The following is a 23,618-nucleotide window of genomic DNA, read 5'->3' as shown; positions in this document are numbered from 1 at the left end:
CCCACATGTTGTATGTTCAGAGATGGTATTCTGCATTCTTTGGTTGTAATGAGTGGCTAGTTAGTGTTACCTTTCCATCATCTTGAACCAGTCAGTCCATTCCCCTCTGACCTCAGTGAGGCATTTTTGTCAAAACAGCTGCCACTGACTGGATATTTTCTGTTTCAGATCATTCTCTGTGAACCCTAGAGATGGCTGTGTGTGAAAATCCCACTAGATCAGCAGCTCTGACACACTCAGACCAGCTCAATGACCCGGCCACATTTAAAGTCACCTTAATCCCCTCTCTCCCTCATTCTGATGCTCAGTTTGGACTTTGGCAAATCGTCTTGACCATGCCTACATGCCTAAATGCATTGAGTTGCTGCCATATGATTGGCTGATTAGCTAAGTGTTAACAAGCAATTGAATAGGTGTACCTAATAAAGTGGCTGTAAGTGTAGAGATCCCCCACAGATATATTAGTTTATGTTTATGCTGCAAAGAAACATTCTACATGTAAATTAATCTAGGCTCATACACTATTAAATGAAACTAAAATGTGCAGAACAAGTGAGTCACAACTTCTTAGTCAATCTACTTCATTAATTAAGCAACAGGGAAAAATAGTCGGCTGTAATTAATAGACTAATTGGCTACAGCTGGCACTATAGGAAGCCCTGTATTAAGAAAGAAAAGATATCTTCCCTGTCATATCAGATATCTTAATCAATAAATATGAATCAACTTTTCAGAAATCTGAAAATGGATGTGCCCAGCTGAATGTATTTTATTTTGTTTGCATGCGTAAAGGGAGTAGTATAAAGCAAGTAAACCAAGGCCTCAGGCTGCAGCTCTAAGCTAATTTGCAACCCCTTAAAGAAATAACTGTAAAAGGGAGTCAGAAAGCAATAATGCCCTTTTCACCCCCAGCCGTTAAAAGCGCCTCAGTCTAGTGAACAAACTACTCTTAGGAGATGTGCACTGCAAGACGTAAACAGCAGCATTCATTGGCTCTGTGTGCATCCCGGGCACTCCATCACCCATCAGTGTGCGGGTCTTCCCCTCAGTCTCTAAATCCAGAGCGACAGCATGTCACGGGGAAAAACCCATCGAGTCCACTGCGGGACGACAGCTCCATGCCCTTCTCCATCACACCTTTGTTCCATCCTCCTCTCAGAGCCATGACAAGGTAGGGAGCGAGTTATCACACCCGTCAGCTTTATGAGTCCCTGTCTGCCCGTGTCGCGGTAATAAAGTCATTGCGCTGCTTCTTCAAAATGGAGTGAGTCAGAGCAAGTGATGGGAAATTGGTCAGCAGAGTGTCGTTGTAGGGCGAAAAAGTACATTCTGCACCAGTGGCTTCGTTGGATGCATTGTTGATTTGATTAATAATATGAGGAGAAAACTCTCATTCCTCCAGAGTGTTTTCCACCTGAGAGCCAGGCTATAAAAGCCCAAAATAGCCCCGAATCAAGGCTCGGCAAGAGAACAGTTTTATATATATCGTCAAAAGTTTTATTAAAAAAGTCCACATTAAAAAAGCAGCCAGATTTTGGGTGGTATTTACCCTTTGATGAAATTTAAAATGACTAAATAACTCCTTTATAGAAACAGTATTCAATACTTTATTGACCTCATCCTAGCTTTATATGCACAGCTGTCAGTCATCAACCAAAATCTCCCTTTCACCTCTTCAGGCCTTCAAAGTTCACATATGTTATTTTGGGTATGGCAACCAAAATATCCCCCTGAAGAGGATTCTTTCATTTCAGCACTGCTCTGGAATATTTTTGTGCCAGACACGTTAGACAGAATGTGAACCCGACAGCCTGCTGTGCACTGCGAGGAGTAGTAATTGTGTGAGCAGTAATTGCACTCTCTGCATCTGTTAGGGAGAATAAGGGCCGTCATTGGGTCAGAAGCCTGCTGCCTCCGGGAACATTTTGTCAGCCGCAGCACAAAGCTCAATGGATGAGTACAGTACAGAGAGTGGTGTTTAGTAAATGTCTACTAACTGGTGTAGCGTAAAAATCCTTTCATACTTAAAATGGACCGTGATCCTATGCATTCTGCAGAATTGTTCCAAGACTTGCTTTTAGTAGTGCTTAAAAACATCAGGTTTACTGAGAGGGTGCTTTGTCAAAAGCGTGGCAATAATTGTTAAACTTGCAGGGGGTGTTATGCACCTGGAAATGAGGCCATTTGTATTAACTGTCATGTTACCTAAAAAAGAATAGAACTTTAAATTGCCTAAAATTACAGCACTGCTGGAAGTAATGGTGCACGCTCTCAAGGTTTTCTCTCATGCTTATTGCATTAATCAACAACACCTACTTTGTGTTGATTTGATTTTTTTTGAAAAATATGCAGACCTTAATTTCAGAGAAGTATTTTGTTTTAGTCCTAAACAATTGAATTTAGTCAGTGAAGTACCAAAACAATGAGGCAAATTAAAATTTCTGCAAAAAAAGGGTCCGCTTTTGATTATCAGTCAGTAAAGGGATATTTTCTTTGATTTTTTTGAAGTGAGTTGTATGAGACACACGTCAATAGTAAGTACAGTACCGTGCAGAAGTTTTAGGCATGTAGAGCGCTAACGGTTCTTCACAGGTCCTGATGTTCCACAGCCCCGGGCTGAAGAGAGGAGGGAGGGTGGCCAGAGTCAGTGTCGACACATTTGACATGTACGTGTGTCGCTCAGTAGCCAAGGTTGAGCTTAACAGCATTTCTTTTGTCCGGACCACTGGTAATACGCCCAGCAACCACCAACAGTTTTCAGGTGCTTAGAACATACACACCACAACCAGGGGGTTGTGGCAGCCCTCCTACCCATCCTAACAGTACCCGAGACTATGTTTAAGGGCCACATCTACCCATAACTCCGCCCTAAAGCTGTGGTTTTTGTTTTGTTTTCATCAGATTATTATCCCATGCCCATGGTAATGTACAAAGACATCCAGAGCATGACCTGCGTTGTGTCAATCCTTCTTCCTGCCTGATGGGGTCCTCAGGTGGGTGTACTCACCATTACATGCTTTGCTTCAGCCTCAAATTACGGCCAAAACATGCCTAAAACGTCTGCACAGTACTGTACATCAGTCAGGTTAACCCTTAAAGTCCCTTCAAATATCCTAACACATTTTTCCCTAAGGACAAAATGGCTGTAAAAATAATATATATTATTGTTTTTTCCACTTTAAATGAGTCATTCTTTCAAAACTACTTCAGCCTGAACTATACTAACAAATATTAATCATATTCTTTGAGGGTTTTAACTCTTTAAAGTCCAGTATGTTAACATAATTCCACAGTTTTTTGCTGCTGCTTCTGCCTTCTTCTTGGTGAATCTGCGACCAACAAAATGCATACTGCCACCTACTATGCAACACTCTAGGTCATAGTTTGCAGATGTGAATTTTCAGGTTTTCCTTTGGTTTGTTACAGTGCAGTTTTTAATCCTTAGACTATGGGCTGCTGATCTGCCCAAATTAATCATTTATCCTTTAGGTCTGTGGAAATGTTGATCTGAATTCTACAGTGATTGGCAGCTTTAAAAAAGCCAGACTTTAAAAGTACCTGTCTAGGAGAGGTGTGCAGCTCATTATTTTTGCTGTTAACCTACCATTCTGGTTTGGAAAGCTCTGTAGTTTTAGCTCATTGACGACTCTGCTCATGCACAATTAGTGCTCGGGCAGAGTTTGTCCTGAAGGGCATGGAGGCGCATTAAGAGATTAAAAGTCCTGATTGTACTTGGATTTAAACAAATACTCACAGAATAATTAAACCGGTTAATGATAGTCGACTTTAGTTCTAAAGCAGTGGATAAAACACATTTCTTTGGGTATATCAAAAACTCAAAGCTTTAATAAGAATCTGCCCTAAACATAATCTCCCTGCTGATGCAAGACGGATCAGTCAGTGTTTCTGACAGCTGAAGCCATCTCCAAAAATAGGAAGCTCAAGTCTGTCATGCTGTCAAAATATCAATCCTGGAGGAGTGTTGCTGACAGATTAGGATGCAGCATTTACATAACTGTCACCTTCTGGACTGGGAAAATACGACCGATTTCTCACTCACTGTGTCTGCATGAGTTTGTAATTTAATCGAGGTTTGTGCTGTGCCATTAACACAAATCCGTGCTGATGATTATAAGGAGCAAAAGTAATAGGGCATGTATTGTTTTCTGTTATTTTTACAGTGTTATTTCATTTTCTGTGAATGGTGAATTGATTCCAAATGCCAGAGGCAGTACATGCTCTACAAAGAGAACTAGATTGGAGGCAATTGGAACAGCATCTAACACAGTGGACCCAGCTGACTGGAGCAGTTTGTTCATATCGCTCCTGATGAAGTGAGACTGAGAAGCCACCGAGGGTCATTTATGTTAGTCTGCTTTTGTAATGGCTTTGATATTTGGAAGTTGTACTTTAAATTGGCGATGGGTGCCGCGGTTCCCAGCTGATGCATTTACTTGTAGCTTTGTATTTCTTTATTTGTTGAGACAGATGAGGCTAGGGCCAAAGGAGTGCATTAATAACTGTGTTTCCAAGGAATGTACACATCTCCAATAAGTGGAAAGAAGCCCAGTTCTGTCACATTCTGTCACTCCTTTGACCTCCTTTCTTCCCTCCAGTCCATCTCAATGCCTGACAAGAAACAAAGGCTGCAGCATGCAGAGACGACCCTCCTGCAGGGACAGAAGCCTGGAAGACTGATGCAAATTCACCTGCTCAAGCTCCCTCCTCTGCTCTTTCCACGTCAGCCTAAAAGATTGTACATTAGAGATAACAGCCAACCTGGGCAGCCATATCCTTTCAAAAGCAGCACTCCAGGGCAGCACGGACGAGTGGAGGTGGCTTTTGAGGTCAAAAGAAATGGCACATGTTGCTGGAAATAGTCCATAAAAGCTCTTTTTGACATGACAGAGTAGCCCTGGATTCTTGCCAGTCGACACTTTTCCACAGCAGAACTTACAGCGAAGCCTGTGGTGCCTGTCAGGCCTGAGGTCAACCCTCTGTGATTTACTGTTACACACATCCAGACTGATATTTGTTTATTGACAAGCATAACACAAGTAATCCATCTCTCCAAGCACGAGACTGCAGAAATGATTAGGACTGTCCTGGACTCAGTATTCTGTCAATTTCATCAGACTTTACTGTTCAGAATTAAGCTTTGACTTGCTCCTTCTCTCTCGCTTTAATTTCACACCAAAAACTCTGTAATATGCAGAGTATTAGTTTCTGTGGTGTCATTCATTGGTGTCAAAAGAGTTGTGTTGAAACCCGCTGATGGCGTGTATCTCAAGCTGGAAAATAACAGGCAAAACCAACAGTTAGGGGTCAGTTAGTGAGATAAAGCCTAGCCTCCAGTCAAATATGCCAAACCCCTCCTGTAGTATTGTGCATTAATTTTTTTACCCACAATTTCCGCAGAATCTTCCTAAAGTGCAATGCAGCTCACACCAGAGCAGCAGGATCACTAATGCCCTCAGGAATAAAGAAAACAACGTGCAGAGAGCATGTTTGTTGCTTTCTTTTTTGCCGTGATGTATCTGCAGCAGTGGAATCAATGAGCAGCAGTCTGTACTTGGTGTTTGTTTTTTTAAGTTGACCGGACGCTCGGTGCAGTCTTACTGTTGAGGTCAGTCTGCTGATTAACCATGCTGGCAGAATGCTCCACTGAAAACGGCCGCAGCCTGTTTCTCGACCAGAGCAGAGTGGACTAGTGTTTGTGGGATGTGCTGGAGACGGCTTGTGGAAACCCAAAGTTTTATTAGAAAGAGAGCAGTTTGCTTCAATGGAACACTGCAGACTCCGTAGTAATCTGGGGTTACGCTTTAAACAGATGAGCTGTGAAAAACTTCATCACTGAACACTTTGTAGGAATAAAGGAATGATTTATAGAGACCAAAACATTCTTTATTCCTGGCTGTAGGTATACCGATGCTTTAAAAATGTAAAAATGGAACTACTAATACCAGCTCTGTGTGGGTTGCATTGGCTTTTGAAAATCTTTAAATGGAGGCAGAGAAACTGAAGTGTACTGGCTTCATTTTTCTACAAAACTTGGTAAAAACATATCAGCCTGATTAATTAATTTGCTTTATGTTTATAGATTGAGGACAGAAACCTTGCAGATCAGATGGATTTGCCAGAAGCCTTCTCTGTCATCAAGCAAATCCATCTTGAAAATCTCCAATCCACAGTGCCGAACCAAACACTGTTCAGACCAATCATTTGAGGAGAACGTGGCGGTTGCTACAGGCGGGGTTAAGCAACAATGAAAGCTGTTTGCAATGTCTGCCTCCAGAGCAGTGGTTAGCTTGGATATAGCTCTAATATAACATTGAATTGGCCTGAACTGGACCATGTTTCTGCATGATATAAAGAAACAAAACACTCAAGCCTTTTTTTTCATGATGTGACAGACGTTTCTGCTCTTATGCTGACCTGTTTCAGCATGAATTTGGGAGAGTTACAGGGGGAAAGGGTTTGTTGTGTCAGTGGCTCTGTATAATGGTTGCTAGTGGAGTGATTAGCTCAGACTTAGCCACAGCTGCAGCTTTTTTCAGAGCTGAACCACTTTTTTTTAATTAAAACAAGAGCAGAAAGCAAAACTGAAAGCTTTTCCATGACAGGAAAGACATTTTCCCTCTTCCTGGTCTGCTTCAGCACGGGTTTGTAATCGTTACAGTGGGGTTTGCCAGTGTATGAAGCTGTAGTAGAGTGGCAGTTTAATCATTTTTAAAACACGACCAAAGAGCCACACTGCAAGCTCATCTTGGCAGGGGAGACGTTTTTGCACATCTCCCGACTGGCCTTGGCATCAGTTTTTTTCACTGAGAAGCAACAACGATCTATGGCAGCTCAAGCGTGCAACGTCATTGTGTCTTGTCGCTCTGATTGGCCCATCATGAATGTAACAGAACCTTCCTCCAGTCACCTTTTGAGAATTTTTTTTGAAAAGTTATTGGACAATAATAAACATATCTGCAGTACACATCAATGTAAACGTGCTGGAAGGGGGTGAATGCTTTTTATAGGCACTGTAAGATATGAGCAGTTAGTATCTTTTTATCCTGAAAGTTCTAATATTTTGTGTAAACGGTATGAGGAAATAGTAGGTTGTCTTGCATTGTAACAAAGCTTGTGTCTGTGCATGTTGGAAACAAGGCTCCCGCATGCTGGCGTGTCTCCATGCCCCTTTGCTGCACTCCTTCTAGGAGGAGCACAGCACATATGGCCCCCTGGGCGGTATGGATGGATCGCTGCAATCAAAGTGGGAGGACATGAGCATGAGAAGTATCCCATCTGTCATAATGTCCTCTCATTCTGAAATGGATTAATCACGGTCGGGTAGAAAAACAGTGAGCAGAATAAAAAGCATCATAATTATCTGCTGCAGGATTAGGAAGTTAACAAGTTTGAGATTTCCGTTTCAGAATTAGCAAAAATCTGTTTGTGACTGCCTCATTTGGGCAGTTTGTCATCCCTTCCAGTCTCCACATATGGGTCTAACTCCACATGAAAGCATGTTTTTTATTTAAACATAGCCAGGCATTAATCATCCTAAAAACATACAGCTGCTACCTCAGTAATCTATAGAAAGCTCAAAGGCCACAGTGGGGAGTCAGTCCAGAAACGGTTTCCTTCTGATCTTTTCATACATCAGAGATTTTCTGCTTAAATTTGAACTGTGCAAAAAAACAGCAGTTTAGCTTGTTTAAGCATGTTGGTGTATAAAATAAAGTAATTCTAAAAAAGTATTCACACCCTTGAAAGTTTTCACAACATTTGTAACAGGGACTTTATTTGAAGTATTTCCTTAATAATTAAAACGGTTATCTGTTTTGTTTATTAGCAAGATGAGAGCTGGATTTGTTTATGACAGTGTGCCAACCGAAGGCTTACTTCCTGTTGGGTAAACCTGTACGGCTTTAAATGCTCTCCCTCAGTGGCACTTAAAACCATGAAGTGGAGCTGTCCATTCAGCTGTGGTGCTGAATTCATTTCAGTACCACAGTTAAAGCTTGATACTCTTCTCAAAATTTAAAGCAATATCATAGCACAACAAAACCTCGCTAGATCTCTCTCTCATATAGATGTGTGTGTGGGTGTGTGTGTAGAGAGAGAGAGAGAGAGAGAAAATGCCATGTAGTGTTGTGTTATGTAAGTATGACCTTTTGAAATTGTGATTTTAAATTTTAGCTCATATGTTGACCTGTAAAACCAGCAATTTTTAATTTTATCTCATATTTTTACCTTTAAAACTTGTAATTTTGGGTTATATCCAATTTTGACCTTTTAAACTCAAGATTTTGACTTTCTAACCCATATTTTACAGTTTCAAATTCATGATTTCAAATTTAATATCATGTTTTGAGCTTTAAACTCATGTTTTTGAGTTCTGTTACACGTTTTGTCCTTTGAACTAAAAAGTTTTAGTTTTTATCTCATATTTTATCCCTTTTAACTTGTAATTTTGACTTTTATCTAAATTTTTGACCTCTGAAACTCATGATTTTGACTTCTAACTCATGTTTTCACCTCATCAACTCATGAATTTGACTTTTTATCTTACATTTTGAGCTTAAAACCTCATTATTTAGGGCTTTATTTCATATTTTGACCTATTAATCTCATGTTTTTAAATTTCAGCTCATATTTGACCTTTCAAACTCATGATTTTAAATTTTATCTCAAATTTTGACTTTTTAAACTTATGATTTTGACTTTTTAACTCACATTTTGAGCTTAAAAACTTATGATTTAGGATTTCATGTCATATTTTATGATTTTAAATTCATGATTTTGACTTATATTACGTGTTTTGACTTTTTGAACCAATAAGTTTGACTTTTTACCTCCGATTTTGAGCCTTTAAACTTTAATCATTTATCATCATTGCCAAATTTTTCCCTTCGCCAAGGAGGTTTTGTGATCAGGTGGGTTTGTTCATTTGTTTGTTGGTTAGTTTGTTTGTTTGTTAGCAACATAACTCAAAAGCCATGGATGGATTTTCATGACATTTTCAGGAAATGTCACAAATGGCATAAGGAAGAACAGATTAGATTTTGGGACTGATCAGGATCACCGTCTGGATCCAGGATTTTTTTAAAGGATTCTTTACTATTGGGAGATAGAGCTAATGGTGGAGGTCTGCGCTGTTACCACTTTACACCAGGAGATGGTGGACATGAGTAACTTCAATTGAGCACGTTTTTGGTGTGTTTCTATTCAAAGTTTTTAAGTTTATAGAGTTTTAAAGACGCACGCCCGGTGGAGGAGATGAGTCAGAGCGTAACAGAGAGAAAGACAGCGAATTGTAGAGAGAATACTCACAATGCTGGGAGGAATAGAGGAATATTCACCCTCTGCCATGACTTTCAGTCATCCGGTGAGACCATGGTTGCTTCCGTCATGACAGTCCACACGTAGCGAAGCCAGCACTTTGCCTCACTGTGTCCCCACCCCACTGGGGAGGGAGTAATCGGCAAATTAGATTTTGGGAGTGATCAGGATCACCGTCTGGATCCAGGAATGTTTTTGAAGGGTTCTTCACTATTGGGAGATAGGGCTAATGGTGGTCTGCGCTCTCTGAATGCTTTTCTAGTTTCATAATTCATCACTGGTGAATATGAGTTTGACAGATTATGGTTAAATGTTGACCCTGTCAGGCTCTCAGGTTTAGGGCTGCGACTAATGATTATTTTTTATGCCGACTAATCTATCAATAAATTTCCAGATTAGTTGATTGATCGCGATTATTGGCATACTATTTTGGATCCCCATTTGACATAAATAGTAGCAATTTAAATAGTAGTGGTTCACCTGCCTTGCAGGTTACAAATAACTGAAGGATGCCTTTCTTTAAAGTGACTGGTATGTCTATGAAAATAAATAAAGCAAGTTGCCCATCCAAAGTCCACGAGTACAAATAAAGCTTAATGTAAACAAATCAAACTTCCAGCCCAAGTGACTGAACATTAGATTATAATTTCTTTAAATTGCAGTGCAGGAACAACATGTCAACATGTTCTGGTGTGAGGCTGACTCTCTTCTTTGAGTAGTGAACTACAAGTACAGATGAGTTTTTACCGGCTGGTATTTGATTTTACCAATATCAGAAACAATAATCCGATTAGTCGACACTTGAATTCCCGTGGCGACAAATTTTTAAAGTCGCCGTAATCGATTATGGCGACTAATCGTTGCAGCCCTACTCAGGTTAGACCTAAATTCAGAACCTGGATCCTGCTGTCATTCAGTTTGACACCCCTGATTTAAATGGAGGCTTCTTTTAAATTATTGTCTGATGCAGGAGCTGTGACTTCTCTTTTATTTTGTTTTTTTTTTTGCCTGAATATTTCACTACTTTTGGCACACATTCTCCTTAGATCCAGAAGGATTAAGAATGTATTTTCACATTTTGAACGTTTGGCATGGTTGTAAACAGCTGAAGACATTTTTTTTTTGTTGTTGTTTCTGTTTTTTCTATGCAGAAAAAACTTCTTGCTCTCCAGGGGAAGTTCTCTATCCAGACCCATGCCGCCCATTTGGCGATGGCTGCTCTAGACCTTTAAAATAATAGAGATTATATTGTTTTCTATCATATAGAAGTGAAAAAACATCAAAAGTTTTGCCAGCATTGGTTGAAATGATAGCGATAATATGTCATACTTATCTACCCAAGCACATACTTGAATCTAAGGAGAATAATAATATTTCAGTAAAACTATTATAATCTGTGTTCCCCTCAATTTCTCTGCCCGCTTTAGAAAGCAAGGCCATTCCAGAAAACTGGTTCTATCTCTACCACTGATCAAACCCCTGTCACTTACATTTTATTGTGTGGCTGTCTTTGCCAAGTCAAGAGACTGTGTATTTGTTATTTACGGAGGGCTCCTAGCCTATTTTCCCCCAGCAACAATCCATTCAAGTGTACATCTGCCTGTTGCATCTGGCTGATCAGAGTGTGGAGCTTTAATATGCTGCTGCTCCTGCCAGGACAGGTAAATAATCAAATAATTCTCACGTTTCCACCTTTAATCACAAGATGAGTATTTTTAGCGGCCAAGATGGAGTCACAATAAAAGTCGAGGAAAAAAGGGAGCTCATTTTCATTGAAGGCATTATTATTGAGTGTAAGCTGCAGTGAAGGGGGGCTGGGGAATGGAAATAGCACACTGTGTGAACAATATGATAGGAAAGCTTTCATAGTAGCATGCTTTTTTAATCATTAATGCGTCAAATGTAGGCACTACAGTAGCATATTGTAATTTTCTAATTAGCTAAGAGGAGAGGCATAGAAGGGGAAATACTAAGTAAAAATGATCTGTGTCTAATTAAGATTCAAATCACTGGATGTTATTTTGAACATTTAAAGCACAGAGCTTTTCCTTTTATGTTTGAATGTAAACAGAAATGGTGTCTGCACATTCTCAGAACAAATTATTGTAACAGTAGAAGAAGACATGTGCTGCCCACACAACTTTGAGTGTTTCACATCACTTGTACTGAATGCGCTAAAGGCAAAGGAAGACATATCAAATGTATTATAATTTTCAATTTTGACAAAGCCGAATTTCATATCTTCCCGTGTAGGAGGCCGCCCACACGGCGTTGAGATGTGAGGCCTGTGCTGCAGTGATTCAGCTTCACACGCATAGCAGCGAATATAGGTGGCAGCGAGAAGAAAAAGATCCTAGAATGCCCTTCCTCCTTTTAACATTACGTTACAGTCGGCGTCCGAGCCAGCTGGACGAGCACGGACATTAGTTTTACATTTGACTAACCAGGTTTAAAGCCTTGAGCAGCTCCCACTCAAAGGTTCATTTTCAAAGCTGCTCCCTGACACTCGAACAAGTTGGCGCTCAGCTTTCATGTTAAAACGGCCAGTTGCTGCTGCTAACTGTTTCCGTGTCTTCAGGCGAGCAATTATTTTCATGGCCAACATAAAAAGTGAGAAAGTGATGAGTAAGAGCTCCCACCGATGAGCAGACGGCGCCCAGTCTGAGTGTGTTGTGTGTAGACAGAGTGCAGTATGCTTATATGTAAATCTCATGAACATTACTGAAGATTTAGGACCATCCTGACATTTCCAGGGTAATTTTGCCCCCATTTTCAACGTCCTTCTTGAATCTTATTTAAGATAAGTTGACACGGAACTGTTTGCAGAATCATCGAGAGTTTGAATCTGCATTGGTATGTCAATGAAATCATACAGAGCGAGTATAAAGAAAGGTTTTATAATTTATCAGCCACAAGAGAAAAACAACTGTATATAAAAAGATAAGGCAAGAAATGTGTTGATCCTCTCCCTTTCCCAACTTGGAAATATACTAATAAAACAAAAGGCTGCAAGTAACTTGAAGGAGATGAGCTCAAAAGATGAGAGGAGCTTCTGCTGTTGAAAGAGAATCTTTGAAATATTGGGTTGACTTTGATGCTACACAGACAAATACTTTTATGTAAGAGTGTATTTAAGTCCTCCATGACATGGAAAAATCCCACAATGTGCAGTTACTTTCTTCAATATTGAGATGAGAAAAATCTTAAACCCTTCAGCAAACATAGTCTGTAACTATCCAGTCTCAGAGCCCATCGTTTATCCCCGCCTGATAAAGACTTTTTACCTCTAAGAGCAGAGGGGAGGTTTCTGTAGTTCCAGAGAATCCGGCGCTTAGGACAGGAATTCAAGGCAGAGCTTCCTTTTCTATTTGGTCTGCAATGTAAAGGCTCTGTTGTTTTATTCTTTAACCTCCAGAATCATCTGACGAGTCTACAGGACATAACATACTACAGCTTTACTCATGCTTGCTTTGGTAGTATAAGCCTGAAAAGGACTTTAGTTTGCTGTAATGTAAACATCAAAATGCTGATGTGTCAAAAAGTAGAGAAGCGAGATTTACCACAGGTACATGTACACAAGGACCAGATTTAGTCTCAACAGAGTCTCTAAATCAATATTTTGTTGATTAATATATTATTTTATTTGTGTTTCTTTTTTCTATCAAATCACAGGACATTTTTAGGCATTACCAGTGAGATCTATCCTTATCTATAATGCTGTATAAGGAGACAGAATTGGCTGGAAAGAGTGGTCCCTCAACAGTTATGATTTAGCACCAATGAACTCATGTTTCACTCTTTTCACTACTTGACTGCTTCATTTCTGCCATTTCTGCAATACTTTGTGCCACTTTTAACCCATTTTTGCCACTTTATGCTATTGTATCCCTCTTTAACCCACTTTCCTGCCTTTTCAATGCTTTGCAATTTGCTATTTTTTTGCACCATTTTGCCAGCTTTAACCCATTTTTTATTATTATTATATTTTTTGCCCTTTTTTGCCTCTTCAACCCAATTGTTTGCCTTTCTTTAACTCCTTTCAACCACTTTTCTTGCCTTTTTTATCCCTCCTTTATCCATTTTTGCAACTTTTAGTCATTTTTTGCTACTTTTCATTACTTTTTCACTATTTTTGCCACTTTAAGTCATTTTTTGCTACATTTCATTACTTTTTCACAACTTTTGCCACTTTTTAAAAAAATTTTTGGGGGCATTTTTGTTGCGTTTATTTGATTTGAGTCGGAAACAGGGACCAGAGCAGGGGAGAGACATGCGGATTCAACCTGGGCTGTCTACGTACGTTGGGAGCACCTTAAACCACTACACCACCTGCACCCCCATTTTAGCCACTTTAAACCCATTTTTGATCTACTATTTGCCCCTTTGTTCCTTTTATACTAATGTTTTGCCAAATTTAACCTCTTTTCAGCATTTTTCCTGCAAGTTTTTGTCCCTTTGTGCCACTCTCTAATCCCTTCTAACCGCTTTATCTGGCCATTTTTCCAATACTATTTTTTAATACTAATAATGGCTGACAAGTGAAGTCATTCTAGAACTATTTGAATGGTTTTTACTTTTGAGGTGGATTTAACAGCTGCAGACATTTAAAGCCAAAAGATCCTCTTAAAACCACATCATTTTCTTTTCCTGCTTTTCTGAATTTAATGATCTTCTCGGGGCCAGACAGGAAGCTTTGGGGGGCCTGATTTGGCCCCAGGGCCGCCAGTTGATGATCAGTGCTTTACCAGGTTTAACCGCTGCACAGTGCAGAGCAGATTTATGGCTGAGTTTCAAATGTTTGATTAAAAATGACTTGTTAGCTTTACTTTTAATGCAGATAATTGTACTAGAGATGAATACATCATTAGTACATCTTCACTGGGTCTGGTTTGTGCTGACACAGTTTGTTGTTGTTAGCATGGAGTGTTTTCTCTGTGTACTTCAAAGTCTGTTGATCAGTTTTTACAGCTCAGACTACAAATGTACTGCTAATGGAAACCAGAGCATGTAACATAGAGAAATTCTTAACTCCTGTGTACAGATTCTACAACTCTGTGTTGAATCTGCAAATAAAGATTGATCACAACCTGTTGGAAGATATATGCCTCCAAGACTGAATAATAATTTTTCCTAAGTTCCGGTGAACACACAAAATTTCTTATTTTATAATATCATGAATTAGCACCTACTCATCATCTGAGTCTAAGTTGAGTTCAACAGTGACCTTCAAGTTAAAGAGTGGATTTAGTCTGACTCACTTCACTGGTTTGTAGAAGAAACCACTTAAATCATAATTTATTTTGTTTTAATGAAGGCTCATTTTGCTAAATTACTCTTATTATACAGGTGAAAAGTCAAGCTTGGTCTGGTTTGTTCTCAAGAGAAGAAAATAACTGATTTTTAAAGTTGTTTTTGTTAAATGGAGGTGGATAGATCACTTTTGTTGTGTTGTTGTGACAAAGTGAGGGACAACAGTTTTCAGAACTTACCAGGCAATCTGACCTCTTCACTCACTTTCCTCAAAGCGAAGCTCCTTTTCATTCCTGTGCTGGTGACGTATGTGAAAGGATCTCTGTGCTGGTTGGACATCGTGGCGTGAGTCATACGCAATGACATAATACATACATAAGCGAATGCAGCGAACACAGTGTGAAGTCCTTGCTTAATACGCACAATTCCTGCCACACATATGCATCTTTTTTTTTTTGCCTTATTGCTCTCTCAAGTGTTTTTATCTTGACTTTTTTTCCACATCAATTAAGAAATGCTTAGACCTGCTTTGATCTGATACATGCAATCAAGATCGGGACACCCCTGGTTTTTGTTCTGTGTGGCTTTTAACCGACCCTTTCTTGTTGACTTAGCTTGTTGACATGGGCAACTGTGGCTCAGTAGATAGTCAGCCGTCTCCCAGTCAGAAGGATGTGGGTTCGATCCACATTCCTGACATGTCGATGTGTCTCTGGGAAAACACTTAACCCCAGTTTGCTGCATCGGTGGCGTGTACTCATGGTTAATTCTCTAAAGCAGCCTCTGCCATGAGTGTGTGAATGTGGAGTGAATGGGTGTGGGTGGGTAGGTGTGACCTGTGGCGTAAAAGCGCTTTGAGTAGTCGGACAACTAGAAAAGCAATAACAAGCTCAAGTCCATTTACTTTTTAGCTTCACTATTAGCACTTTTGTTGCAGGCCAGCGGGTTGCTTTGCCTCACAGCAAGGAGCCAGGTTGGAGTTGATTTTGGTGCTCTGTTTTCCTCCCACCGGGTGATTTGATGATTTATGAGGGACTCAAAAATGTGTTTGAACTGATGATTTAGACCAAGGGTCATCAAATACATTCACACAAAGGCCAGATTTAGTCTTGGCAGAAACTCTGGGGGCCAGACTTGCAAATAAACAAAAATTGAATTTTAAATTTTTGCCACTTTTCACCCATTTGCCACTCTTAAACTCTTTTAAATCACTTTTCCTGTTTATTTTATTCCCTTTGTGGACTCTTTTATCCATTTTTGCTACTTTTCTTGTGTTTATTTGCCACTTTTTGACCTATTTTTATTACTTTTGCACATTTTTTGCTAATTTTAACCCATCTTTGATACTTCTTTCCCTTTTTTTCCTCTTTTACCAATTTTCCTGCCATTTGTTGTCCCTTTGTTCCACACTGAAACCCATTTAGCCACTCATCACCCATTTTTACCACTTTATCTGTCAATTTTTGAAACATTTCTTGCAACTTTAACCTTTTAAAAAAAAATTACTAATAATGGCTGGCAAGTAAATTTCTTTTACTCCTTTTCTAATACTCCTTTTTTTCAAATAAAAAATGTTTAAAATTCCTCCGTGCCAAAAATGTAAAACCCTTTTCTTAAAAACAGAATTGAAATGGGTTGCAAATAATAAAATGGATTAAAAAGAGCAAAAATTGGTGGGATTTTAAAAGTAGCAGAGATGGGTAAGAAGTGGCAAAAAATTAGAAAAAAGTGGACAAAAATAAACAACAAAAAAAAAGGCAAAAATGGGTTGAAATGGCAAAAACAGGCATAATCAATAGTGTAATGTGGTTGGCATAGGTTAGTGAAAAAAGTGGTAAAAAAGGGTTAAATAGTGGCAATAATGGGTCAACGGGGCAACATTGGTAAGAAAATTGGTAAGAGTTAAGAAGTGGTAAAAATAGGCAGAAAATGTTGTGGAAAGGGTTTAAAATTGACAAAAAAAAATGATATTAAAGTGGCAGAAATGTGTTAGGATTAGCAAATGGGTTAAAATGGCAAAACTGGTGGAAAAGGTGGTGAAATGAGAATTTGTAAGTAGCATGAATGGGTTAGAAGCGGCTAAATTAGATAAAAGTGGCCAAATAAAGGTTTAAAGTGGCAAAATGGGCATAAGAGGTGGCTGAAATGTGTTTAAAGTGGCAAAAAATAGGCAGAAATATGCTGAAATGGGTTAACATGGTAAAAATGGGTATAAAAATAGTGAAATGTAGAAAAAATGGGCAAAAATGGGCATAAAAGGGATTAATAGAGGCAATTATGGGTTGACAAGGGCAATAATAGGCAGAAAGTTGTAAGAATCATTTTTTCTGAATCTAATGATTCAGATTCTAGGGTCCAGACAAGAGGCCGCCAGTTGATGATAAGGGATTTAGACCTCTGATTGACACACATCCATTTGAGAGTGCACCTGTCGTCTTGTGCAATTTCAAATTGGATCTGTAGCTCTGCGGGTACTTCAAGTGATGCGGGTGTAAGCTCATGGATGGAGGCAGTAAAAAGACCTTTAAAGTTTGCTTTGATTGAATATGGTGCTGAACTATAAAGACAACTAGTGTTCATATTGTAGGAGCAGGGAAAGGATACTAAAAACTTGTGATTTCACCTCTTACAACACGGGCTATCTGTCCAGCACACCAGCTGGACGCTCTGATTAGAAGGCTGGAATTTAAAAGCCAAAGAAGTAAATCATGGGTAAGGGTTACAGTTTAATGACTGCAGACTGGTGTTGATATACCACCAGGCATTATTCCAAAAGCATAAAACCAGAAAAGAGATGATAGAGTGAGAGGAGAGAATGGTGGATGCATCGATCGATCACAGCTAGACTGTGCAAATATCACAAAGATCTGATACTATTGAGTCGACTGCAGATCTAACTTCATGTTCTGACACCAGTATTGAATTCTTCGTGGACAACTTGCAGGTCTCACCCACTTATTTTTTCTTTAATATTGGTTTAGTTTGAGTGCAGCTTGTTTGTCTAGAAAGCAGAAATAAGATTTTCAAGTCCTCACATTTTCCAAGTGAGGACTCTCGCTCCTGTGCTTTTGAAAATCTCCTTATCTCTGGGCTCTCAAGGTTGCTGGATTGACGCAGGAATAATGACAGCTGTTCTGAAGCTGTTTTTGTGGTCTTGCATGTCCTTGATTATTCTTCTCCATAGTGATGTGCGCATGGTGTAATTACTGTACACCCACAGCCGGATGCTCTGGGCGATCAAATGGATCTTTGGACCAAATTAGCATCCCTCATTGAGTAGTAGATGAAGAAGAGATTATGCAGGTTGCATGTCTGAAGAGGTGGGACAGAATCTCTTTTTGTAATGTCAGTTTTTTTAAGAAAATCTTGAAAACAGAAGTGCATTCAGGGCTTAAAAACCTCGTAAAAGCACACAAAAATGGTCAACTTTCATTGAAATTTGTCAGATTATACAGTCGGTTGTCAAAAAGAGCACTAGCTCATTCAGTGTCCCCTCTTTGTTGTTGACAACATCTCATTACCCTATATAATTCAACCACCCCATGGACACAGCCAGTGACAGCTTGTAATTAATATTTTTTCAAAGCAAGTTTTTGAAACAGTTGGGAATAAAATGGCAAAGTTTCTACAGGTATGCACTCCTCAAAGAAAACTTTATAAAGGTTTAGCCTGACCTTTAGCCCAATATACAGGAAGAATAACAGATGTGCTATGAATGACTGGAGGCGTCTGTGTAATTCCAACCCCATCAAAAGAACATTTTAATTTTCTGCAACATTTTTCTGACTGATTTTACAATCCTCCAGAGCAGTCGGGAGAGAGGGAGAAATAACACGAAAACAATGGGAGGCAAAATCAAAGAGTGCAAATGAGAAGCAATGAAGAGAGCACGAGAAACAAACAAGATTAAAAAGAGGAGAATCAGATAGATGACAGGAGGGAAAGATGACAGGATAGAGATTAGAGGACAGCAGCTGGTGACAGTGAGGGGTCTCGTTTCTGAACGCTGGTGTAAAAAGCTGACACCTGGCCGGCACGCAAAGCTCAGCATGAGCAGCCAGTTCTGAAACCTTTCCACAAGTAAAGTGTCTCATTATAAGAGATTGTCAGGAGACGGGAAAAGAAAGACACTGTGCTGAAATATTTCACCTTTGTAGCTTGAGTTAAAAAGGGTTTTCTTGGCTTCATTAAAAAGGATATTGAATAAGCTTCAGGGAAAGCAGCAGTGTGTGCTGTGAGTAGCAACAAGCTCCGTAAATAGTTACATAATGCAAGGTAGTTGTGCATCCTCCATTAGAAGTATACCGGGTGCAAATCATCTTTGCTTTACACTAATAGTGCAGCATTTAAAGAAAATATTCCACAATGATAATCCATTATTTTGCATGCAGTTCTTAGCTATGCTTGCAAAGGATATAGTATTATGACTTTTGATACTGTATCAATTATTTAAAACAAATATTTTATTTGTGCGAGGCATTTTTTAGTGGTACATTATTCCTACTCATGATTTTTTGGTGACTAGACATGTTTGGATACCAGTTTTTCCATCCCCATATTGATACCGAGGTGTTGGGGGTATTGGCTGATACCAAGAACCGATCTGATACCAGTGTGAACTTTCTGGACTGACTGTGCAGACTAGCAAATTATTTTAGACCTATTTTGGACTCAGAACATGGCTCAACACATCTACAGCATCTGTGTGACCCTAGAAGTGTTTTATTTGCAGATTATTGTGAGTTTTACTGCTCAATATTAAAATAACAGATGGCTGCATCACAGGATCTCTCTGTCTCTCTCCATTATGCTCTATTCAGGCAGCATGAGAGCCTGCTATTGGCTAACAGACACTCACAAAGGGTAAACAATATGACCATTAGCATTCAAGCTAGTGGTAATAAATGATCGAAATTGGATTAAAATGGATAAAAAGACATTCAATGTTGGGTCCCATGAGTTCCAGGCTCGCTGAAAAGGGATTCAAAGGCATCAACAGCATCACTGGGAAAACACAACGGCTAGCTTCAAGAGGATAAACGAGTACGAGGGAACGATTTATGGTTCAAAACTTATTCATCTTTTGATAAACTTTGTCACTTCTTGTCGTGTACAACAGCGCCGGTCTGGGAGGCATTTTAACAATCACATTTAGAGAAAAACTGTAAGCAGACGCCGTTCTTCGCTGCTGCAGTGGGTCCTTCGGTTCTTCTTCGCTGCTCTAGAAATGGTAGCGTGTGCATGACGTGTTTTCCAGCAGTGAAAAAGAATAGATTTCTGGTTTTAGCGCTATCGTTCAGCATGGCTAAACAAAGCTAAACATAAATCTAAACGCATGATATTGGATCGGTGCATAAACTCGTGTACTTGACGACACCAGTACCCGCATTTTAAGCAGTATCGGGCGTGTTTCGGAATCAGAATTGGAAACACTGTTGTTTGTGAGTTTTTGCCTTTTGTGGAGACTCCATAGCAACGTCTACCATCAGTGTGTGACCGTGTAGGTGTGCTGTAAAAGCGCTTTGAGTAGTCAGACGATGAGAAAAAGCTCAAGTCCATTTACAATTAGCCATATTCATTGGACAGTTTGCACTGATTAAACTATTCAGCAGACTTAATTTGTTTTCAGTCCGTCCATAATTGGGTTAATTCAAGTCCCATAAATGAACATGTGATGCGTGAATCACCAGGTTTTGTAACCCCGTTGACCTAATGTTGGTAACTTCTGAGGGTTTTGCTCTGCTCTGTTGAACAAAGGACATAAAAACATGTTATTGACTGCATAAGGATGGCTTTTGTACTGCTTTATCAGGCTACTCTTCCTCTTCTATGATGTCTCAGTGCATTACAAGGCCAGCAGACTGAGCAACCACTAAACCAGCTAAAATATCAAAACACAAAATGGTGTCTTTTCAGTTTAACAATGCAACATAGAGTGATTGTGATGAATTCAGATGTGTTAATACTTTTCATGTTGTAAGTTTCCAGAAAAAAACACCATAAGACCTTGGTATGAGTGTAGCATTTATATTGCATTCGGGATTGAATTGAACCACCTGTATTATTCAGTCTTTACTGCATTATTCTTAAATGCCAGTGGAGAAGCTCTGTAGATTTCCTGTGTGTATTATTCTCTGATGAAGGACGATGCTTCCTGTACATGAAGTGTTGAGATTGAAAAGGATTTGTGACTATGATCAGTCCAAAAGTAAAGAAATTTTTTACCAAACTTTTCTTTGTATGTATTCCTGACACTAGATTAGAATAAATCAATCTGATAAATCAATCTGGCCTTGCTTAAAGTATCTGAGTAATTACACTTTATGCTCAGTTGTACCCTGTAGGAAACATTCTGAGTTGTAATGCTTCCAAATGGTAGAAGAGCAGCTCTGTGAGTGGGGATGTTAATATTTAAAACCATATATGACAGTTTTATCTGCAGTTCACCTTACTGCAAGTGTAAAAAAATATTTATATCTTCCACCTGGAAGCAGTGCAGGCTACCTTCTAACTCCAAGCTCTAACATATTGTACTGAGCAATCTTTCCATGTAGTTTGAGGTAAAACGAGCACCCTGGTCATTTCACTTGTACTCTCCTATTGTGCCACAGTCTATTTACATGCCTGTGGACAGCTTTATCAGCTTTAAGTCAACACACTAAATGTCAGGAGGCTGTAGCAGCATTTTGTTCATAAGTACTGATTTTACTGTATTTGCTGCCAGCACAGAGCGTGGGAGCAGCAAGTCACTCTGCTCTGCGCTGCCCTCCGTTTCCACAACTATTCTCTCTCTCCCTTACAGCCTGTTTTTTTAGTTAAGTTATCAGAGCCAAGACTTACTTCATAAAACTTTGCCTTAATGCAAAACAAACTCTGAATATAAATGTAGAATCCATACGGAAGGGCATGTTTAGATGTTGAAAACTTCCTCGTTTCCTTCTGTAGTCTGAGCAGCATTGTCTGTTCGCCATCAGAAGGCTTGGTGCTGTAATGCAGTCATGCAACCCACTGGCTATCATGTGATGGAGATTTTTTTCAAGCTTTGAATACATACACAATCTCTTCATGGTATTGTCTAAAGCAGTGTTACTCAACCCTGCTCCACCAAAGAGCCAAATTGTTAAAAAATGCCTTTGCAGGAGTCACAATGTAAGTGGTGGCAAAAACTGATTAAAGTGGCTATGAAAACAAGGAAAATGTGGCAAATAATGGTCAAACAGAGGTAAAAAAGTGGCAAAAAGGGGCAAAGTAGGCATAAAATGGCAAAAGGTGGGTGGAAAGTGGAAAAACAGGGAGATAAAAGTGCAATATAGGGCAGTAAGTGGCAAAAATGGGTAAGAAATTTTCAAAAAATTAGTTACAGATGGCAAAAAATGGCCAAAAAAGCGAAAACATGGCAAACATAAAAGTCACTCAAATGGGCAAATTGTGGGAGAAATGGTGAAATGACATCAAAAACATGGTAAAGATGAGTGTAAAAGTGACAAAGATGGGCAAAGATGTGGGAAAAAATGGTCAAAGAAAAGCAAAAACATGGCAAAAATGAGTGTAAATGTGACGAAGATGGGCAAACGTTGGAAAAATGATCTAGAGGCAGCAAAAACATGGCAAAAATGAGTGTAAATGTGACGAAGATGGGCAAACGTGGGGAAAATGATCTAGAGGCAGCAAAAACATGGCAAAAATGAGTGTAAATGTGACGAAGATGGGCAAACTTGGGGAAAATGATCTAGAGGCAGCAAAAACATGGCAAAAATGAGTGTAAATGTGACGAAGATGGGCAAAAATGTGAGAAAATCGGTCGAAATGCAGCAAAAATATGGTAAAAATGAGTGTGAAAGTGACAAAGATGGGCAAAAATATGTGAGAGAAATGGTCAAAAAGCAGCAAAAATATGGCAAAAATGAGTGTAAAAGTGAAAAGCTAAAGTGACTTTTCCTAATATTTGTTTGAATAGCTTCTACACTGGGAACATCTTTATCATAAGATTTAAACCAGGTTTTGAGATTAGAGCCTGCCAAGCTTTTATCCTCCTCCACTGAAATAGTGCAGCTATAAAAAATTGCTGTGATGTCTTCAAGATGAGAATCAACTTGCATTTTTTTAAGTCATTACTGAAAGTGCAAGCTAACAACAACAACAAGTTAAATGAAGAGGTAAACATGCAAACATTTAACATTTTTATGCAAGCATGCTTTCAATAGGGGTGCATGAATGCATCGGTGTAGCATCTGTAGCCTTCTGCACATGATAAGGAATGAACAGATATCACTAGCCAATGTTTATCTGCTGTGTATAATGAATTTCATGATGGCATCTAGTTCACATAACTGCTGATTTAAAGATGGTTGTTTTAGTAGAGGAAGTGATGATAAAAACATCGTCATTGTTGTCATCTGCTAAGTTATTTGTTTGAACATCGGTTTGGGAGTTGACCCAGGCTTCACAGTGGATACACCTCTAGTTTTGATTAGAGATGCTCCAATACCATTTTCCCTTCTCTGTACCAACACCACTGCATTGAGTATTGGCTGATACCGAGTACCAATCTGATACTGCAAATGGCAAAGCACAGCCTCTCTGTGACGCTTAAAGTTATTTTATCTACTAATTATTGTGAGTTTTACTGCTAAATATCAAAATAACAATGACACAGAAGGCCACGTCACAGACTCACTGTCTCTCTTTCTCTCCACTATGCATCACTCAGACTGTCTCCATAATGATCTGCATGTTTAAGGATGCACAGTTTGACACAGCATGACATGATGATGGAACATCCTGCCATCGGTTGACAGCCCCTCACAAAGCATTCAGGGAAAATATGGGGGTTAGCATTCAAGAAGGAAGGAGTTAAGTCTTGCTTTGGGCTTGACTCATCTCTCCCTGCCTGTTGAAACACCTCACTGACAGTGTTAATTATATAGACTCAAATATGACTGAAGACGGTTGTTGCTGGTGTCTCAAAATGTATAAAAACCTCCACAGAGTGGACTGCATTGATTGCATGGATCATAAATAAATTTCAATGC

At 39.3% G+C, this 23,618-nt stretch overlaps 1 protein-coding gene across 4 annotated transcripts in view; it reads left to right on the top strand.

Annotated features, from left to right (window-relative positions):
- The window catches only part of LOC121506478 (interleukin-1 receptor accessory protein-like 1), a 555,282-nt gene that overhangs the window by 19,247 nt on the left and 512,417 nt on the right, over window positions 1–23,618 (top strand). The window contains exon 1 of one of the 4 annotated variants that reach the window (XM_041782310.1): window positions 2,917–2,993. The exons of the other annotated variants lie outside the window; for them this stretch is intronic. The gene's annotated coding sequence lies outside the window, so the exon portion shown is untranslated. Of the gene's footprint in view, window positions 1–2,916; window positions 2,994–23,618 lie in introns of those variants that run through there. 4 annotated transcript variants of the gene reach the window in all.

This window comes from Cheilinus undulatus, linkage group 24 (assembly GCF_018320785.1).
Source record: "Cheilinus undulatus linkage group 24, ASM1832078v1, whole genome shotgun sequence".
NCBI lineage: Eukaryota > Metazoa > Chordata > Actinopteri > Labriformes > Labridae > Cheilinus > Cheilinus undulatus.
This window is presented reverse-complemented; position numbering and strand designations above follow the sequence as displayed.